At 36.3% G+C, this 15,409-nt stretch overlaps 1 long non-coding RNA gene across 1 annotated transcript; it reads right to left on the bottom strand.

Annotated features, from left to right (window-relative positions):
- Positions 1-505: 505 nt before the first annotated feature.
- On the bottom strand, positions 506-14,783 carry LOC112840157 (uncharacterized). Its single transcript, XR_003212407.2, has 5 exons — positions 14,686-14,783; positions 11,486-11,602; positions 6,547-6,671; positions 2,227-2,467; positions 506-1,587 (listed from the first exon to the last, which is right to left on the bottom strand). It is a non-coding gene; the product is annotated as an uncharacterized lncRNA (long non-coding RNA).
- Between the last annotated feature and the right edge of the window lie 626 nt (positions 14,784-15,409).

The raw sequence follows: 15,409 nt of genomic DNA, 5'->3' as shown, positions 1-15,409 counted from the left end.
TTTTTTTTTAGCTGTAGGATTTTCATACATGCTTTGATTAGGTTGAGGGAGTTCCCTTATTTCGTTTGCTGCTAGTTTTTCTATCATTTTAATCATGAATGGATATGAATTTTGCCAAAATATCTTCTACATCTATTGAGATAAATATATATTTTTTCCTTTTCTGTGTATTAATATGGTGAATTACATTATTTAGATTTCAAATGTTAAGAAAGCCATGTATCCTGAGATAAACCACACCTGATAATGATCCTTATTATATATATATATATATATATACACACACATATACATTCATAGAACACTGCACCCAAAAACCACATTAAATATGCATCTTTTCAAGTAAAAGGGAACATTCATGAGGATGGAACACATTCTGAGCCACAAGAAAAATCTCAGTAAATTTAAATGGGCAGAACTTGTACAAAATATGTTCTCTGACCAAGTGAAATTATACAAGAAATAAAAAAGATGAGATCTGAAAAAATGTTTTTTTTGAAGGTTTCAAATGTACTTTATTTCTTCAACCATGCCATATTTTAATGGGCACACAGTGCTTTTACTTGGCATCAATTATGAGTTGGTTTTGAAACAATGCAGTATTACACCAACTGGGATGATTACTGATCTCTCCATTCTTTTGGGGTGACTTTGCCAACAGGGGACAGTGAATGCAATATTAGATCTCTAATAAAATAAATAAAATAAAAAATTATTTTAAAAAAAAGAATATGCACACGTCACACCTTTATCCTTTATCCAGTTCTTTTGAACTATTTTTGCAAGATTTATCAGAAATTGCTAATTTTTTGCCTGGAAGACTTGGCTTTTCAAGTTGTGATTTTTTTCTCTCTCTCAGTCTTCACGGATATTTCAATGGAAATTGAATAAGGATAATTTAGGGCTTCTTAATTAGACATGATTTGAAACAGGATCTCTCAACTTACTGTTGAGTATCATTGAACTAAAGAATAAAGTTTCAAAGAAATAGAATCAGGACATTATTTTCGGGAATTCTATTCAACTAACAGTGGAGTATTTATGTCAGTCTTTTTTTTTTATAAGCTATGCATGTCATTGTGCAAAACATGCATGCTCTACACTCTTGATAAGCTCTTAGCTTTATATAAGAATACTATCATGGCTTAGTTCTGCAGAGATCGTTTCCCTGAATGCCCTGTCTAAGGAAATTTTCACTTCCATTGCACGACTCAGTTTCATTATTACATTCATTTCTGTCTAAATTTATCTAGTGCACTAATTTGTCTGCTTGTATTGATCACATCTCCCTTCACTAGAATATAAGCTTCATGAGAACAGGACTTTGTGTGTTTTACTCACTTTTGTGTTGTTGATGCCTAAACTAGTGTCGGGTGTGTAGCAGGTATTGAACACATGGTTTTTGGATGAATACATGTAGAATGAATTAACTTAATACCTTGACTCACCCATGGGGAGCTCTGGAGTGTAAAGACTCCAGGTGTCTCTTGACAGCCAAAGTGAATCTCTGCAGAAGGCTGAGATGTAAGCCATTCATTTCAGGTCTAGCAAAAGTGGGAGGTCACTGCAGCAGGGAGTCAAGGCGATCTGGGTAGAGTAATAGATGTGTACACTGCAATAATCCCAGGGTAAGGAACAGAAGTACAGAGATACAAAACTTTATGATGTGTCAGAAAAGAGGGAGCCATCAATGCGATAGCATTTGATTTTAAATGGCAATCTGAGGTAGATGAAAATTAATAATTAATAATGGATACCGTCCATTTATTGTTCTCTAAAATATTGCTCCAATATGTAGCAACTCAAATTCAGCAGCATATGCACTAAATAAATAAGACATAATAAAATAATATTTAATAAAGTTTTTTTAAAGAGAAATCAACCACTTGTGTAGTATTCTAGGTGTCACAGATAGTCCCAGAATTTCATTTCCCAAGCTCCTGCTTCAACTCAGTGATTTTCAGTAGTTACCGCTCCAGAAGGCAAAATCTTTTGAGAATTACCAAAGACATCTCTAATCATAACAGATGCTACTACTCTCTTCTTGTATTTTGTATTGTAACAGATCATTTAAACATTACAATTGAAAATCTCCATAAGTTGATTTTTAATTAAACTGCCTCTCATACCTTCAAATCTAAAGAGATTTAATTTTGGGATTTGAAAATTATACTAATAAAACCTAAAATTCACAATATTAATACAGAATAAGGTTTGGGAAATTACCTTGGGCAGCTTATTAGGATAGGTTGAGTCAAAAACATAAGTCTTGATATGAATTGAGAAGGTACAAAGTTCTGTTCTTCTTCTTCTTCTTCTTCTTCTTCTTCTTCTTCTTCTTCTTCTTCTTCTTCTTCTTCTTCTTCTTCTTCTTCTTCTTTTTCTTCTTCTTCTTCTTCTTCTCCTCCTCCTCCTCCTCCTTCTTTTTTTTTTATAAGAGGAAATGAGTGTTCCTGAACCAGGGTCCCTGCAAAGAAAATGCCCAGCAGATTTCAGAGCCGAGATAAAGTGTTACATATCATCACTGGAAGATGCCATCTAGTTAGACTGAATGAGAGATGATGGCTTCACAGTCAAGAAACAGCCATCCCCTAAGATTTTTCTTTTTTCATTTAAATTCTCTCTGCAAGATTGTTATTATCTTTTGAGGACCTAATATCAACACTGTTTTCATTTCAAAGGAATTTAATATTGAAACACTGGGGATGGAAAGATGTGAAGTCCTGACTAAGCTTCCATCTCTAAATCTGTCTGGGTTTTTGGTTCCATGGGAGTGAAGTGGTGGAGAACAGCTACCCAGGTGGGCCAGGCACGGGCAGGAAATCCCTCTACACAGTAGTGCCTCAACTGTTGGCATTTTTCTCTGTTTCTCTTTCTTTCGCCACCTGCCCCCTCTCTATCTTGTTTACTTGTATATTTTTCTTACACTAAATATTCTATTATTAACTTCTTCCATTTAAGTAAAAACTGTTCTTATTATATTAGCGCATGAATAGCGATCAAGTGTAGCATAATGATTAAGTACACGGACACGAGGTGGGGGGGGCGGGCTGTTCAGATCACAGCTTCACCATTTACTAGCCATGTGACATTGGACAAGTAATTTATGGGCTCCTAAAAGAACCAATTTTATGTGTGTATGAGAGTGAGAAGATTAAATAAATTAACATTGGTGAAGTGCACATGGGAATTTCCTGCACTAGCTTTGTAATAAACCCCTCCTGACTCCTGGAATTTGGTGATTTCCCTTGTACGGATTATTTCACTTATACTAGAGAGGAAGGCATCATTAAATGTGTCAGGCCCTAAGTAGGTGCTCAATAAATATTTAGTGAAGGAATGGACAAACATAAAAAAAAAAAGCCCACCTATTATTTGTCTGGGAAAGCTCTGAAAATGGAGTAAGGTCACTTCTGATGATAAAATTTTTCATTCACAAACATTTTTACACCAGTTTCATATGATTTCACAATCATGGTCATTACAACTCCTTGAAAGTTACTGATTGGGAAGGAAATGATTAGCAGCAGATCCATTACTTCCTTTCCCTTTCTGGGGGAGAGCATATGGTTGTCCCCAAAGAGAAGGGAGAGGGATGAAGGAGAGAGAGAAAGAGCACTGTCCTCCATGTCCTAATAACCTTGCTTTCTATCTCTTTACACTAACTCTTACACAGACCTTCAGTCAGCCGAGGGAGGCCAGGTCATTGACCATTGCCTTGTCAATAGATCCGGTCCAGTGTCCTGAGAGAACACTTGACATTCTGTCCACCCAGATAACATCTTAAAGCAAATTCCACATTTATCTGTTGGGCCAAACCCACTGGAGCTGAAGTAGGAAGTGGCATATTAAATGGGATACAAATGGGGTTGCACAGAGAGGAAGGACTTCAGATATTCAAATCAAAATTCAAATCAAAATTGCTATCTCTTGCTGCAACAGATGTTGCTAAATATAGGTAAGAATGTACCAAAAGATTAAAGAGCCAGACACCTGCCTTCCTCCTTTGAATTTCCTTCTGCAGCTCAGAAAGCTGAGTCTGTGGCTTGGACAGATCTAAGACAGACATTAAGAAAAGATATTCTCTTTCTTTCGTTCCTGAGCAAGCATGTGTGTGTACATGGGCAGGTGGATGTGTTTGTATGTGCTGTGGGCCTACTTTTGTGCTTTGGCTTGACTCTTCCCCTCATCAGAAGGATGAGATGTGAGATCTCCACCTGCGCATGAAGGACACAGGGAGTGGCAGGTACTTTTGCTGACTTTAATTTGAGGGTTTCCAAAGAAAACAAATTCAATGTATAAGAGTCCTACAGTGGGTTTTGTGGCCAAATCACTAGTTAATGTAAAGGTTGACTTTATTTTGTTTTCTTTCTTTCTTTTTTTTTTTAAGATTTATTTATTTATTTGACAGAGAGAGAGGGATCACAAATAGGCAGAGTGGCAGGCAGAGGGGGAGGGAGAAGCAGACTCCCTGGTGAACAGGAAGCCCGATGTAGGGCTTGATCCCAGGACCCTGGGATCATGAGCTGAGCCGAAGGCAGAGGCTTAACCGAATGAACCACCCAGGCGCCCCTTATTCTGTTTTCCATTATTTCTTACACATATGCATTTCTTCTGAACACCTGGCAAGTAGGAGAGCTGGGTGGAGTCAGGGCAGAATTTAAATATTCTTGGTTCTCTGTACAAAAATCCCACGAGAATATAACACTTGGATGGCATTTCAGTCCGACTCCTACTTCTAGCAAAACTAACTTCTTAGAATTCCTTGAACACAAGCTTAGAGGTATGTCCTTGCTTCTTCTTTGCTACTAAGGTAGTCCTGAGTTTGGATACCTATTATGAGTATTCCCTTATGCTCCAAAATTGACCAAATTAGTCGTTACACAGGGCTATAGCAATGAATTCACGGACAAAAGGAAAACACTGTCAAAGAAAGTAACAGCCCAGACAAGACAGTAGAGAAATGTTCACAACATATGGCATAACTAGAGTGACTAGTTTCTTCCCATGCTCAGAAACAGAATGCATCCAGTGAGCACAGAGTGTAACTGACGTTCACGCCTTTGTAAGTTAGTATTTTAATTTCTCACAACACCAAAGCTTGAAAAACAGGCATGTCAAGACTGACTTTTTCCTGATTTATGATTATATGGGGACATACTTTTGTTACATTAGTAGAAAAAAAATCCTGGTACAAATCTGGAATAATCATTAAGGATCAGATCAAGAAGGGAGTTCCCCGTGCATTTTGCTAGTATTAATACAACAAATTTCCCCGTAAATCTCTTATGCTTCTTGTTGGCTTTTGTAGACAGGCTAAATCTCCAGGATTTCATCTCGATGCAGGTTTAATTTGTCTCATTTCCACCTCTGTTGGAGAATTTCTGATGCTTGTCTAGATTTTCTAAAACATCTATTTCATTTGACACATAAGATCCCTATTTTCATTTGACATGTAAAATGCCTATTTCTGAAAGAAACAGTGGGAAATTTTTAGTTGGCTGTAATTTAAATTTGAGTTTAGAAAAGTCTAAGCGTTGATGTTAATCACTTAAGGAGAAAACATCTATAACTGGGATTTTAATGTAAAGGAAATCCTGGAGATTCGAGGCACATCAGAGATGAGGAATCTGAATACACAAATGAAAAGCAAAGTGCTTAATCTAGTCAACCTAAGAATGCTTCCACTGTGCAGAAGAAGCAAAAGGATAATGTTCACTGCCCTGCAGCCCTCATAGTTAATGAGAACTGTGAATAACAAAAGAATATCCCTTCACAAACTGAAGCAGAACTGATGTGTGTGTGTGTGTGTGTGTGTAGAAGTTCTTTCCTAGAAAGCCATGGGGTTTGGAGGTGAATTCCCATAGGTTAATGTGGACACAGTTTGCATAGACTTTGAAGGACTGTCCTACAAGTGAAATAAAATAAACACACTTCAGGTAAAAACATATAGGGAGATAACTATAGGATATTGTACACAGTACCTATTCAATTATCTGCAGATAATTTAATTAGCATTTTTTTCCTGAAGTGGAAATCAAACATATGAAAGAATATTTTCCAAAAAAACTCAAAAGTTCCATTTATTTTGCTTCTCTAGCCAATATATTTCACTTCTTCTCTAGCTAGCCATTACTGTCTCTAGGCATTGGATACGTGGTGTGTCCTTAATGCATACAGAGCCTTTGGTGCTTGGCCCCATGCCACCTCCATGAATAAAATGAGGTAGGCTATGTGATCTCTACCTTACAGCTATGATCTGGTCACATAAGATCTTAAATCTGATTTTTCAAAAAGTCTGGATAGTTGATTTAGTCCATCAGTTTGAAGTTCACTTTTATCCAGGAGTTAAAGTGCCCAACAACCTAAATGTGTGATGACCAAAATCCTTCTGAGATGGTGTAAATGTGGACATACTTTGGTTAATGGTTGATTTCACAGTACAAGAAAATGTATGATTTTATCAGTTCTCAATGTCTCTTGTCATACTATCTGCCTGAGATGAGGGAAACACTCAGAGCTTTGTCCAGGTCTCACTGTACTCACCTCTTCTAAGACCTCAGGGACTCCTTCCTTGTCTGCTGGTGTATTTGGAAGAGATCTCATCTGGAAATTTTGGCAGTCTTGACCACATCAATTTCTCTGGGCTTTTACTTCTTCAAAACTAGAATCTAGAATGAGGAACAAAAAATAGATGATATTAAAGCACTAACTTTTAATTTCATCTACTTCTGTTTTTCTTTAATGAAAATACTTAGAAGTTTACTTAATGCTCTATGAGCACACCAAAGGCTATCATAATGGTGCAGAATATATATTCAGATTAGGAAAAAGTGCTGCTGGTTTAGAAGTATAACTTTCAATACTTAATACATTTCTGTGTCTATAACCATGCAATTGACCTTCTTGTAGTCGTGTCATAGGTTTGACTTTGAGATTATTTTATGCTAGGTATTTAGTGGACAGTGACTTGATTTTTGCCTCATGAATTTGAACACCCAATTATCTTCCTTCTTTGCCTCACAGATCTGAAAATGAGGTCATCTTTCCAGCCCTCTCTGATGCGGTATGTAGCACCTTCTCTCATGGGAAATGAGCCAAGGCTCACTTCAACACAACCAGCCTTGCTGGTCCTCACCTCACCCACCTCCCAGCTCCAAATAACTAACATCAATATGTGATTCCTATGTTTCTATTTTTCTTCAGTGTAGCAACCTCTAAAGGTGAACTCTTATATTTTACACATTAAGACATATTAATTTTCAAATGCACCTTGTCTAAAAAGCAATGGTTGAAAAAACAAGGTTATATGAAATAGTTCCTGTGCTGTGAGGTCAGATGTAAAATGAGAGTAGTTTTCCCTCCAAATCTCATGAAAGTCTGTCGGTAGAAAAGTCACCAGAAAGACCACATGGATGACATCAATGACTGTAGACCTAGTTTCTTATTAGTAGGTATCAGCTTGCAGAAAATAAAGTGAGTTTGGTAAATGCACATTATTTGTGTTGTTGTCTACTAATCATGCTATTTTTAGAAAAGGACAGAATAAATTTTAAAGAAGCACAGAGTAGTTACACTATTCAATCAGGAATAACTAAATGAGCAGTAAAATAGACGTTATAGTTACTATTTGCAAAGAGTCTTATAAATATTAAAATTCTAAAGAAGCGTAGGCTTACTACACGGGTGACCTCGTGGTTACAGGCTTGTGATTTATGTTAAGTTTGAATGAAATCTACACTCTGAGTGTGGTTATTGGGGGAAAAGTGGAAGCCAAACCTTTGTAAATAACTCTGTAATGACTTGTTGTAGGCAGTTCCATTTTCAGAAAGGACATACAAAGCACACTCGTGATTCACTCTTCCGTTTTGTTGAGCCTTACCTCTGCATGAAGTGCATCGTCTGTGTTCTGAGTGCCTGTCACAGACACTCGTCAAGAAAGTAAAGTCACTCAGCAAACTGTCTGAACTCTTAAACTGTATTAGCACTGTCATTTTTCCATCCCAGCTTATGTGTCATAACTTAAATCTCATCTTTTCTGCTCTATGTGTTCACACATGTTAGTTCAATGTTCTCGAGTGTCAAAAGTTGCTGTTGCATACAAAAATCTGTGGGGGACGTGACTACGTATAAAATATGGCCTTAGGAATTAGGACTGATCTTGGGAAATTTTATTATACGTGTATCACTTCTGAACTTTATATAAAATAATTATGTAGCATATAATAATCTGCATCTGGCTTCTTTTGCTCAGCATAATGTTTTTGAGACACAATCATGTTGTTGCCTGCATCTGTGGTTGGTTCATTTTTATTGCTTATTAATATTCTATTATATAAATTTGCCAGTTCACCTGTTGGCGGACAGTTTGGTTTTTTCCAATTCTTAATGTGTAGAAATAAAGCTGCTGTGGGCATCCTTGGGAAAGTCTTTTGCGGACATATATTCATTTCTCTGGGGTGAATGCCCAGGACTGACATTGACAGGTCTTATGGGAAGTGGATATTTAGCTCTGAAGTGGCTACACACCTTTGCATTCCCACTAGGGTTCCAGGTGCTCTGCATCCTCACATGCACTTGGAACTTTTTTTTTTTTTTTTTCTTTTTAATTTAGAAATTCTATTAGGGGTGCAGTGGTATCTAATCTGGGAATTTAATTAGGATTTTCCTCATAGAGAATGATACTGAACATCTTTTCCTATGCTTGTTGATCATTTATGACTCTTCTTTTGTGAAGTTTCTCTGAGTTTCTTCTTTTGGGTGGTTTCTTATTATTGAGCTACTTTTATCTTCTGCTTTCAGTCCTTGCCAGAGATCTGTAGTGGAATTCTTCTACCAGTCTATGGCTTGTCCTTTCATGTCCTGTCACTGTGTTTTTTGAACAGTCTATTTTCAGCATTGCCAAAGTCACATTTTACCTTTAACATTTCTTCCTTGCTTTTTCAGAAATAAAACATTACAACAGCTTGATTCCAGTGACCCAACCTCCTGCTTTGCACTTTATTTTTTTCATATACTTTTCTATCCACGTATGTAGTAATCACCACCTAGCACGGTTCTTTTTTCTTAAGCAGTTTTTACTTAAAAAGAAACTACAAGACGAAAAGCACGAAGTTTAATTATCTCAGAGAGCGCTTTACTCCTCCTGATAGAAGCAAGCTTTTATTTGTATCCTTTCCCTTCAGTCTGAAGAGTATCTCTTGGCATTTCCCTTCGTGCAGGTTTCTTTTTTTTTTTCCCGTAGTGCAGGTTTCTTGGAGCAGATTCCTTCGGCTTTCATTAATCTGAAAATGTCTCTATTTCAACTTCTTATTTTAAGGATGTTATATCAGAAGTAATTATTTTGGCATTTCATTTTTTCCCTAAATTTTTCTGAAGTTTCACAATTATGTGTCTGTGTAAGAGGTTTTGTTTGTTTTTATTCATCCTGCTTAGGCCTTACGGGCTTGTTGAATGAGTAAACTGATTTTTTTAAAAACCAAATTTGGGACTCTTGTGCTTTATTTATTCATAACTTTATTTTTGGCCTCGTCCTCATCACTTTTTACATTAATCCATTTAATAGTCTACCCCGGTATCTGAGAGTCTATTATTCTTTGGTCCTATTCTCTAATGTCTATTCCTCAGATTGGATAATTTCTATTTTTCTGCCTTCCATTCCACAGACACTAAATTTCTGACATCTTCAAACTACTGTTGAGTTAATTTAGGGAAATTTTCCTTTCACTTTGTACACTTTAAACACTTTTAAACTTTGATATGTTCTATCAATTTACTAATCATGATAATATTTTACTTTAATATTTGGAATATGTTTTCCTTTGGCTCTTTGTTAGTTGCTTTAAAGGTTTTGCCTGCTAAATGCAATAGCTATGTGATCTTGAGGTTGATTTCTACTTAATGATGTGATTTGCTCATATGGTAGTGCATGTTGGGCTATTTCAGACACTGCCAAACTCTCGCAAAATTGTACCATTTTACATTTTCATCAGTAGTGTATGAAAATTCTAGTCCTTCCTTTTCAACATTTAGGTGTGTTTTGCATTTTGAATTTTAGCTTTTTTAATAATTGTGTAGCAGTGTCTCATTGGGGTTTTAATTTATATTTCCCTAAAGAAAAATCATATTTAGTGTATTTTCAACCTCGTTTGTTATTAAAAAAAAAGTAATACTTTTACAAAATAATCCAATATAAGGGAGAATCTGTATGCACTGATTTTTTTATCTCAGTATTATTTGTAATATCAACCTTCTAATTTACACTAAATATACAGCAATAAGGGAATTAGTGATAAATTATTATTTCTTTATTATTTGTAAGATAATTTAAGTCATTAAACTATGAAGTATAATAGAAATAAAAGTTTTTATATTAATTTCAAAATGCTATATTTACAAAATGATTAAAATAACACAAAACAAACATACAATTAAAAAAAAGAAACACTTTTAACTGTAGAGAACAAACTGATGGTCACCAGAAGGTAGGTTGCGGGGGGATGGCAGAAACAGGTGATGGAGTTGAAGGAGGACACCTGTCGTGATGAGCACAGAGTGATGTATGAAGTGTTGAATCACTATATTGTATGCCTGAAATTAATATTACACTGTATGCTTATTATACTGGAATTAAAAATAAATAAACAAACATTTTTAAAAAATAGAGATTCCTAAAATGGGGAAATGCACTAATGCATGACCATACTAACATTGTACAAATAAAGAGAATGGAATAATTTTTTCTTTTATTTTTATTGTTGTATCTAGAAGTTTCCAATAATAGAATAATTCTTTCTTATGAAAACACGAACTACTTAATTTTAAAATAACGATTAGTCGTGCCTTTTCAGGAATACTGATTTATTATAAACATATGTACACTTTAATGACATTATAGATTCTCTGGTTTAGATGAAGGTAAAAGGTCATACAATTTAGATTCGACTCTGATGCTCATTTCTGCTAAAGTCTTCTGTACACTATACCCCTTTCTAGCTGGACTTCCAGTTTTAGCACATCTTGTGAAAATGGCCAGCATCTCTGTGTTTTCAGCCTTTCAAAGTGCTGAGAATATACTTTCTTCTGTTGATTCAGGATCAGTTTCCTAAAGCCTGTACTCAGACTTTTTGAAGTATAATCCCATTTGTACATGGCAATCATCCAAATGCATAAAGACACTGATCACACAAACACAAAACAAAACAAAAACAACAAAAACATGTATATCCTCATTTACCTGGCACTGGGTCTTGTCAATGTTTTGGTCACACTATTCTTAATGCATTTGCAATTTATCTCTAGATTTCCTTAAAGTTTATCGCCCGAATTTGAATACATTTCTGTAGTTTTGGTATCACTAGCTCGGAACAGAAAGACACCATTGCCTTTCTTCCTTTCCATTAATGAAGCTTAAACTCTAACTAGCTTCTTTTGGCCTCATGGAGAAAACATTTTTAAAGGGGTACAGATCATAAACTGAGATTACCTTTGAGTTTTAAGGTTGATCACAACTGACTTTTTAATGAAAAAATGAAATCAAAGCCATTTCTATTCTTCCCATCCTCTGGACTTGCAGTGAATCAATAAGACTCCCCAAAACATCCTGCAAAACACACATTCCACTCAGTAAGGTGTTAGTAAATCAATACCAGCAAAGAGAGATTATTTTATGGGGCAAAAACTTATACTCTATTAAACTTAACTATTTAATCATGCTGGGTACTACATTTTAAATATGTCTTGGCAGAAAGAGAACTCTATCCAAGGCTTTTCTTTGCTATGCTTTTATATATTTCTTATGACCCAAAGTATAAAGATATTCAAAACACATTTTTTATTTCCTGACCAAAAGACATTATTTATTGGTTGAGGCACATGAGATTTATTCCACTATTCCTTCCTCACTTAATATGTTCCCTTGAATTATAGTTGAGGTTAATTGATTTAAGTGAGTACTTCAAGAACTGGGACTTTTCCTTTGTCTTAAGTTTTCACTGATGACTTTGTCTTGGATGGAAATACTGCACGCAGTGTATAACTGCCCTAAGTGCATAGTGGTAAATCTCCATCCTTGCCTTTTTCTCAGAGGTTGTTAACTAAAAAAAAAAAAAAAATTAAAAATTAATTAATTAATATTCCTTATGGCATTTTGGTAAGCATTCTACTTAATTGCTTAAATTTTTATGACTCTACAGGAATAGGGTCCCTTTTTAGGCAATGATGGACCTTTTGGCTAAGGGTAAGCTTTGTTATGTCTCAATTCTTTTGGTCCACAGACAAGAACTTCTCTCATGAGAGAAACAGCTAGCATCATAAAGACATTCACAGGGATAAAAAATTAATTTTACAATGGAACACTTACTTTTAGAAAATTGGAATAATTTTCAGTGGTATCACCCCCCCCACACACACATACACATTGCATTTCTTAACGTCATGAACCAAAATGATGTTATCATTTTTAGGTTTACTGAATCTTGTCTCTCCAAGTAGAATATTAGGAGAAGTTTTGTTGTTATTGTTGAATTGCTAACGCTATTGGTGTCCAGTAGAGTGCCTTTGTCATAGAAGGCACACAGTTATTTTTTTGTTAAATAAGCATGATTTGTACTATATAAATATTTATTGAATTATTAAATAAATACATGATGGGATGTATAGATAATCGAATAACAACATTAATTACTGCGATGTTAGGACACATAGAAAGAAATAACAGGGCTTACCTACAAAGTGAAACAGGAGGCTATAAACAAAACATTGGCTTTATTGGCTCCAGATTTCTGGTACTTTTATATCAATGATTAAAGTGGGAACTTTTTAAAATGGCAATTGTGTCGGTGGCATTGACTTCTTAGCAGTGGATATGAAGTATCAGCAAGAAATGCGAGGGGAAATATATTGGAAGCAGAGCTCTAATGAAAAGTAAGATGTCAAAGATAAAGAAAAACAGTCATTATTTATATAGAAGAACTATGAGATGTTGAGTGCTTATATTCCCTGAGTTAACCCAAGGATTGACTTTTTGAAGGTTTAATGTGGATATATTTGGACTTCCAGGGAAGATGGTGGAGGAGGGGGATCCTAAGCTCACCTTGTCCCATGGATATACCTAAGTAACATGCACATAGGTGTAAATAACCCAGAAAACAACATAATTAATATAATATTCATATTTATATAATAATTGTTATTAATATTAATTCTTTAAAATGGGATCAAACTTAAGTGACCATCAGCTTAATGTCCTTGGTCACAGGATCTTGAACTTAATCTCAAGTGCCACTTGAGTTCTACCATAGAACTCAAAGAAAACTAGTGAGTGAAGAGCAAGGATGATACAGACCCCAGCTTTTGGAGGGGGCAGCAGGGCAGTGCTTACGTTCATTTTTCAGAAGCAGAAAGGCATGCCATCGATGATGGTAGAGCAACCTTGGTCTTTGTGTAGTGGGGTTTTCATGAGACCATTTTTGGGGCATGTTAGCAGATCTGCCCTTGGCTGTTTACCTTGTAAGCCAGCTTCTGTAGCCCTCCCCCAAATTATTTAATATATATGTTTTTCCCTCCTTAATTCAGGCAGAGTTAGTTACTGTTATTGAAAGAAAAATCTATTAACTGATAGGAACCAAAGGCAGATATGGACATCATATACAAATACTCATAATAAAATAAGTCAAAAGGTAAACAATATAAATTGAAGATTTGGGAATTGAAAAACATAAAAAAAATTTTTTGAGTGGAAATATCTGGTAAGTTACTTGGAAGAAAAAAAATGTATCTGAGCAGAAGAAGTCTGAATGTGGGACAAAGACCACAGAATGTAAACAGGGAAAGAAGGGAGAGTCTATCAAGCAAGAGTCAAACTTCACAGAGATCACCGGGGACTTCATCGGGAACTTTTGAGAGCATTTTTTTGAGTAAAGAGATCATATAGTGACTTTCTCACAGACTCACATCCAACTACATTGTGAAATCACCATGAGGTCCTCTGATTATCCAACAAGAGTTCTTTCTTTTTTTTTAAGATTTTATTTATTTATTTGTCAGAGAGAGAGAGAGAGAGAGAGAGAGAGAGAGAGAGCACACACACACACAAGCAGGGGGCAGAGGGAGACGGAGAAGCAGGCTTCCCGCTGAGCAAGGAGCCTGATATGAGGCTCGATCCCAGGACCCTGGGATCAAGAGCTGAGCCGAAGGCAGACGTTTAACCAACTGAGCCACCCAGGCATCCCCAACGAGTGTTCTTTCTACCAAATCAACCATAGTCACTCACAGTCAGCACCATATGATTTGGTGCTTCATTGCTTCATTTCTATAAATATAAATTTGCCATGCCTGCTTGGTCACATCTTCCAGATGGGCATGCAGGGTTTCCCCCATTTTCCTCGTGTCCTAGTCTAGGATGCTGCACTAAGGTGCTCTCCCAACTCCTCAGGGGTTCTCTGTACCCATGTCCCTACTTCTGCTGTCTGTGCCAACCTCCCAGCCCATGGCAATTCTCAGATTGCACTGTGGAGCTGAGTGGGCTCCCAGTTATTTCACCATAACTATGTCTTCAATCTTGGCCTCTGTCTATTGAACTGAACATCTGGTCTGTGCTGTGTTGGGTATATCTGTGCCTGTTCTCAAGGACCAAGGGGAGAATGGGACAGAGGGGATGCATGGAGGAACAATCCTAGCACTCACCGCTGTTGTCTGGAAGTGGAGCGGAGCTCTTGCAGAAAGCCGCAAAAGCCTTTGCACCTCCAGTGGTTCAGTTGCTAAAAGACCTGTTATTCATAAATACCAAGTACAGCTTTGAGTCCTTCTACTGATCTCCCTTTTCTAGACGAGGGGCTTGACCCACTCTGAATGCTGAACACCAGCTGCTTATATTGAAATTTAGAACAGTTGAAACCTCTGTTTGGGGAAAATTCAGCTGCTTACTCCAGCTCCTGTAGGAACACACCGCCAAACAAATAAATTAATACATTAATTAAAAATAAAAGAATACAGTGCCGATTTCCAGAAACCTATTCTGGTTGTTTAAATCAATGATGACAAAAGGTTTTTTCCATGTTGCCATTCATCATCTCAGCTAAACCTGACCTTTGACAGAAACTCCAAAAACAAACTTCTAGCAGTTTGTCTTTGCCACCTGTGAATCAGACGCCTATGCTCATTGATGTCTTAATTATTTGGGGGGTGTTTGTGAAAAATGTAAACACTCACAGGGGTAAAATGAAAAGATAATAGTCACAAAGTCTCCATTTTAAATATTTCAGGAGAGTAGTCCCTGCAATCTTCTTCATTAACAGTCTCCTTTCTGCAGAGTGATTGGATTAAAGAACACCTCTAGAATTAAAATATAACACATAACATGTTTCATTGTCCTCAGAGCCGGGCAGGTGGGACACCGCTCTAAATTCCA

Source organism: Callorhinus ursinus, unplaced genomic scaffold, assembly GCF_003265705.2.
Source record: "Callorhinus ursinus isolate GAN/ISIS: 27379988/994484 unplaced genomic scaffold, GSC_fseal_2.0 scaffold19, whole genome shotgun sequence".
Classification (NCBI taxonomy): Eukaryota; Metazoa; Chordata; class Mammalia; order Carnivora; family Otariidae; genus Callorhinus; species Callorhinus ursinus.
This window is presented reverse-complemented; position numbering and strand designations above follow the sequence as displayed.